Below are 7,413 nucleotides of genomic sequence, written 5' to 3' on the forward strand. Positions count from 1 at the left end.
ATATAGCCCAGGCTGACATAGAACTCGAGATCTTCTGCCTCTGACTCCTTCAGCAAATCCTACCAGCATGGGCCATCACAACCGGAAGGCCCAAGTAAGGATGCCTCAATCCCTCTTAGAAGGGGAGACAAAATAATCACAGGGATGGGGGAATTGCCTGAGAGAGGAGAAAGGGGGGCAAGAAAGGAGAGAACCAGGGGGCCAGGAGAATGAACAGAAATAAGCTGCTTTAGGGGGTCAGAGTTGAGGGAACCTCTAGAAAGTTCCACAGACCTGGGATGTAAGAGGCTCATATTCATTTGGGATGACCTTAGCTGAAATGCTCAATAGTGGGGAGATGAAACCTGAAAAGACCACCTCCAGGAGATAGACAGAGCCCACAGTTTACTAATTCACCAACCTTCCATCGAATTTTTTGACCCAGAATTGTAGCTGTCTTAAAGAAATGCAGGGACAAAAATCGAGAAGAGAGCGAAGGAAATGCTACCCATTGACTGGCTCAACCTGGGATCCAACCCATGGGCAGGCACCAAACCTTGACACTATTACTGATGCCATGTTGTAGTTAAAGACAGAAGTCTAGCATGGCTGGTAGAGAGGCTCTACTAGCAGCTGACTGAAACAGATGCAGGTACTTACAGCCAACCATTGGATTGTAAGACCCTGATAGAAGAGTTAGGGGGAGGATTGAAGGAGTCAATGAGTATGACAACCCCATAGGAAGAGTATCAACTAACCAGGACTCCTCAGAAGCTCCCAGAGACTAAGCCACTAAGGAGAGAGCTACATGGGCTGGTCCATGGCCCCTGACACATATATAGCAGAGGACTGTCTTTCTTTGACTCAGTGGGAGAGGATGCACCTAATACTGAAGAAACCTGATGCCTCAGGAAAGGGGATGTGGGGGGCTGCGGTGAGGTACAAGTGGGTGGGTGGGTGGCAGAGCACTCTCTCAAAGACAAAGAGGAGCAGGGAGGGAGTGAAGAACTCTTGAAGGGGGGGACTGGAAAGGAGGACGACATTTGGAATGTAAACAAATAAAACAATTAGAAAAAATGGACAAAGTCCTTAGTCATCAGGGAAATGCAAATCAAAACAACTCTGGGATTCTATCATACACTGGTCAGAATGGCTAAGTTCAAAACTAGAAAGAATAGGGAGCAAAGGAAACACTCCCCTCATTGCTTGTACAACCACTTTGGAAATCAATTTGCTGGTTTCTGAAAAAAAACTTGGAAGAGTTAGACCCAGCTATACCACTCCTGGGCATATGCCCAAAAGATGCTCCACCATCCCACAAAGACACCTGTTCAACTCTGTTCATAGCATCTTCTTTCATAATATCCAGAAACTGTAAACAACCTAGATATCCCTCAACTGAAGAATGGATAAAGAAAATGTGGTACTTTTTTCTTCTTTAAGTGCTCTCTGATGTTCTCTTGTGCTTTACATGGCCCAATAGTCTTGGGAACACATCTGAATTTCCCAAGCAGCGTGAGGCAAATCATTCTGAGTACATCAATTCTAGGACAAGGACCTTCCAATGGCAATCCATCTCCATTTACACTTTTTCAACTCCAATATGTATCTATATGTCCATGTTGTCAGCTAGGTGTGGCACTAGAATAGTGCAAGGAATGAAAATGAGTCTTGCACATCTGGGTCTGAAAGTTCCTCTCTGCCACCTTGACCTTGGACAGCTACTTAGCTTCTGTTAATTTTAGTTTCCTTTCAGTGGCAATAATCTGGAGTGAAGAAGATATTGACTATGCAAATGCCTGAGGACTACATAGTCGTTTATACAAGGGAACTTATTAGCTAAAGCATAGTCATACTGCTGCAATCCAGAAGACACATCTGTAAAAACCAGTCAGTGTGGTGAAGGCAAAGAGTATAGTAGCTACCTCACTAACACTGTTCAACAGAAACATATTGCTACCCACAGATGCGAGACATGTATAGAATGTAAGATTTTCTGATAAAGAAATACAGTAAATGAATTTGAAAATATATTTGATTTAACCATACATCCTAAATAACATTGTTTTAGTAATCAATATAAAATATCATCCTTTTGATTATTGATAACAAAAAAGGAATATATAAGAAAATTTACGCTGGACAGTGGTGGCTCATGCCTTTAATCCCAGCACTTGGGAGGCAGAGGCAGGTAGATTTCTGAGTTCAAGGCCAGCCTGGTCTACAAAGTGAGTTCCAGGATAGCCAGGGCTACACAGAAAAACCCTGTCTTGAAAAAATACAAAACAAAACAAATAAACAAAAAAAAAAAAGAAAAGAAAAGAAAAGAAAATTTACTTGTATCTCTCAATTTGAAGCCCCATCTCATTATCTATAAGTTGTTTGTCACTACTCTATTGAACAATGAAGGTCTAAGACTAGCCTACATACCACCTTGTGACTTTGTGAAACAGGATTCCTGTTTAATCCTTATACTACACAAAAATAAGTGTTGGGGAACAAATGAATGAAAATTAGCAACTGTTACTTGGATGAAAGAGAATGACATTTGTAAAGTAGAAATCAACTTCACCACCACCACCACCACCACCACCACCACCACCACCACCACCACCACCACCATTATGATCCTGAATACCTCCATAGAATCTCTTAATGTTTAGGAAGCTAAAGTCCCTCATCTCCAGGCCATTTATGTTAAAATCCGTTGAAATCAATTCTATGGTCCAGTGAGTTAGTAGCTGTTGTAGAGACACAGTGTTTGTTTGGGATGTAAGATCCCGGTTCTGTTATCAGCTAGATGAGCTGGAGGTTGAAGTTTCATGGTCTTCGCATTCTTTGCTTAAACAATAAAAAGTTTAAAACACACATTTCCAACTTAATATTTTAATATAACTTGATTGATGTGTAATGTAAATAAAGCAAATATTTGTATTCTGGTGTCTACTCTGACAACTTTGGATACATTTTACAGCCTTGTGACTGTACAGAAAGTTGGCTTATACAAATATTTCTACTTCCCTAACATGTTGTCTTCTGAATCTTCCTGACCATCTACCAATGAACACTTGGTTTAGAATTATTCTTTTACATCTCTCTATCTATCTATCTATCTATCTATCTATCTATCTATCTATCTATCTATCTATCTATCTATCTATCTATCATCTACCCAGCTATCTATCATCACAGTCATCATAATCCACTTCTGTATGGGCATGAGTGTCTGCCACAGCACAGTTGTAGAGGTCGGAGAACAAATAATGGGAGACTCCATCTCCCACCACGTTGGCTCCTAGGATCCAACTCAGATTCTTAAGTTTGGCTGCAAGTTCCTTACCTACTGAGGCCTATCTTAGGCCCTTGATTCTACTGTAGAATTGCAGCAATTTCTAGGAATGGCGGGGTTCATAGTTGAAGTGGAATTGAGTGGATGTTATGGGTCCTTTCCCAAGAAAGTATATCACTAACTTAAAAGGAAATTATATTCTACGGAAGTTGTGTTGTTGTGTGGCAGAGATGGATGAAAACATTGGTTGCATTATATGCCTGCCAATCCTTGATGTCCTAAATCTTTAACTTTAGTCATTCTAGTACTTATGCTTCTATCCCACCATAGTTTGAGCTTGTATGATAAAAATGAGAAAAAAAGCTATGTTAACTTAATGACCTACTGTCTTCCATGCACTTAGGAGTAATTTGCCTATCATAGTTTAGGAAATATTTTTTCCAAATACTTTGCTCTTTTACAAACTGGGTTTTATTTTGTGGGTAGAGTTACAACAAAGGTGCATGTGTATGTGCATGTGCGTGTGCGTGCGCGTGCGTGTGCGTGTGTGTGTGTGTGTGTGTGTGTGTGTGTGTGTTTAAATGAGTTCTATTGTTTTTTCTCTTAATAATACCTCTAAGAGTAAAGATGTTTAATTTGAGGTCATTGTATTGCCTTTTGGGATTCTCGTTTGTGTCTTAATCTAAGGAGTCTGCTTTCTTGAAGATTATGAAAAATGTATCCTACTTCTGTCTAGGTACATTATAATTTCACATTTTTATTTAGATATATTATCCATTTTATGTTAATTCTGTGAAGGGTGTATTTCTGTCAGAGACAAAATTCCATGAAAAAAAAATCAATGTAAAAGAAGACATTGAGATTTGTTTGTGTTCATGGGTCAGTCTGTCATGGCTACTTTGGGGTCACCCATACTCCTGTGAGTAGCCAATCACTTACCCATGCTCTGTAAACTCAAAAACATCACTAGGTATCCAAGTGGGAGTTTTTGTAGAATTCTACTTGGCACTTGGGGTCTGAAATGAGTGGGTAGATACTTGTTTGCAGGTCCCCAAGAAAAGAGGTTTTGCAGTAATGCCTTTTGTTTAAGTAACTCAAAAATGTCAGATTTAAATATGAACTCCTTTTTGAACAATTTGAAGATACTCCTGTGAATGTAATGATGAGCAAATAGAAGAACAGTCACATGACCACATGAGGATGGTCTGACAGTGTGACAGTCATACCTTCTCTCAGGAGGTAGCCATGACAGGGTTGTACTCTCTGTCTGTCTTAGAGTAAGGCAACTCACAGTGATGTAGGGACTTCTTTCTCTCTTCCCTTCAGTATACTCTCATTTAAAGCATCCAGCTCATGTGACCACCATAACAATTTCAAAATCTTTTACTTTTGTATTTACTTGGATCTATACTAACATCTGTCATCCTTTAATATAACTAGACAATTTACAGACAAAAAGATTCAAAAGGCATGTGTTGGACCCGTGAGGGGTACAATTTTTCTACCTTTAGTAATTTTTGAAACTAACTTCTCTGGGGGCTATAGACTCTGGGAGTAAGGGTATTTCTTCCTTTGGAATTTCCTTAGCAGAGAAAATACTTAGTGACCCTCCCATTCAGAGGCTTCCTTGATGTTTCTGAAGTCTGGTTTGCCGACACAGTAAGCTCCTGCATTGCCTGAGAACAGGGAAAATTTTACTTGTGGGGTTTTGCTATTCTATGTTTGCTTCTCTCATCCCTTCCAGTACTCTGTCCTTCACTTCAGAGTACTGGAAAAGCTCTGCTTGCAAATCTGCTTTTGGCAGAATTAGATATCTTCCTTCCTCTCTAGGTCACGTCTCAGGCTTTTGTTCAGTCCCAAGTTCTGTGTGGATTTATCCTCGGTGCGTCTACTTGAATATTCAAAAAGTCATCAGCTAGTCTAATTTGTTTTTTTTTTAGCCATGTAAAAGACTGATTTGCTTTGACAGGTGGATCAGAAACAGAATTGGAGCTATTTTATCTGGACCTAATTAAACAACCTTCATTACCGGCAGATATATGTTTGTGACTTAAAATTAGCATGATTGGAATTAAAACTCAAAATATAAGGCATTGAATTCAGATATGGCTGGTTTAAAAATAAATTCCATACATTTTAAATGCAGCAAGTCTGGATTTTAAATATTCTATAGTGACAAATTCCATTTAAAGGTAGGTGTGTGTGTGTGTGTGTGTGTGTGTGTGTGTGTGTGTGTGTTTACATGCAAATCCAGCCATGGTCATAGATAGTAGCAGAGAGAGAGATCCTCACATTTTGAACTTTTCAAGAACAGCTTTCTGAATTATAAAACATTAATGAAATATTTGTAAAATCAAATTTCTCCTCCTTTTACCCTTAAGCACTGAATTCATCTTTGAGAACTCTGTAAAGCTTTCGTTGGCTTCAAAGGTTACACTCTCTAATCAAATTATTTCTCTTCATTATTGCCCAGCCACTGAGGGTTTGTCATTGCTTCTTATCACATGCACTGTGACTATATATATAGAATAGATGGATAGAGATGGAGGGAAATCTGTTTAAAACATCCTCTGATTCAACCTTAGAAACCACATGATTTCTTTAATGGCATTTTACTCCCTAACCTTTTGAAAAATATTTGAAAGACTTTCAATATATTTTTATATAAATATTTCCACACACACACACACAAATTGCTATATTTAAGGGCACATTCTTGGTACTAATTGAAAGTTAGCAATTATAAAATGTTTATTAAAGACACACACACACACACACACACACACACAAACACACACAATTTTAGACTTACAAAGCTTGTCATGGACTGATATTTCTGAGCCAGATTTTACCTTATGAGGGAAACTAAAAGGTTGAATAAAACATATTGACATTTCTGTTCAACATTAAGGCAGTAGGAATTAGGGCGGATTCCTTTCCTAACAAACATTAATATGAGATTCCTGGTGTGATGAGAACTGGATATCAAGAATCTAATCCCTGCCCCCGCCTTGTGTTTCAAAATCTCTCTCCAAATTATTAAAATTCCAGGTCTTTTCTGCTACTTTTTGATGCATCTCTAATTTTTTAACTACTTTAAATGCAAGCAAGAGCCTGTTCCTTGTGTTTATAGCCTCTCTGTAAACCAATCACATTTTATAAAATATGAAATAAAGCATTTGTGTTTCTCCACATCCATTTAACAATGAGAATTTCCAGATGGTCCTTGAGTTGTATTTTTCCGAGAATTGAAACAACAGTTCCCGCTGGAGATCCCCCCCTCTGCTGTGTTTGCTCAGCCCTTCCTGCCCCTGATGATGATGGGTCTTGCATAGCCACTGAGCCTCCCCCTCATCTCTGCCCAGTAGTTCATTTCTGATTTCAAAGTGACACCCATGAAATCTAGCTTAGTGTAGGCTTTCTTTTATGCACTACTCAGAGTTAATTTCGACACGCACATTGTCACTTCTTTGGATCCTCCTTGAATCCCAGCCTCAACACAACACAACTCCCTGTGACTAGAATCTGATTTGGGATGGAGGAGTGATATGAACTAGTTAGCCGAAGGTTGACATTTAAATTCATGATTTTTATTTTCCTCATTCCACAACGGTAATGCCTCACACAGGGTGTCTCCCACTCTTCCCATTTACTTTTTTCTCCTAATGCAGTTGTATAATGGCTGTATCATTGCCTGGGCTCTTTGATGCTGTCTCCTTGATCCCTGAATCTTGAAATAACTTCTAGAGAACTGCTTATGTAAGGGAGAAGTTGGGTTGAACTTCCTACCACTTTGTTGGCCTCATTTGAGAATGTAGCTTCAAGATCTTCTGCTCACAGATGAATGAGGACTAAAATGAAAAGCACTTTCAATATTTTTGTGACTATACCTGAAATGTGGGAGACAGAACCAGGAAAAGGTCCTAATGAGCAGATATGTGGCAAGGCCTTTGGCAGAAAAGAGGATAAGGACAGTGGCCACAGGGGTGCTGTTGTGTTCAGATTGAAAGTTGGTTCAGTAGGAAGAAAGCAAGTGAGCAAACACCTGAAGAAGTAGACTCCGAGGGAATAGAAGGTGCCATTACAACTCTCTTTCTCTCTCTCTCTCTCTCTCTCTCTCTCTCTCTCTCTCTCTCTCTCTCTCT

The sequence above is a fragment of the Mus pahari genome, chromosome 4 (assembly GCF_900095145.1).
Source record: "Mus pahari chromosome 4, PAHARI_EIJ_v1.1, whole genome shotgun sequence".
In the NCBI taxonomy this organism is placed as follows: domain Eukaryota; kingdom Metazoa; phylum Chordata; class Mammalia; order Rodentia; family Muridae; genus Mus; species Mus pahari.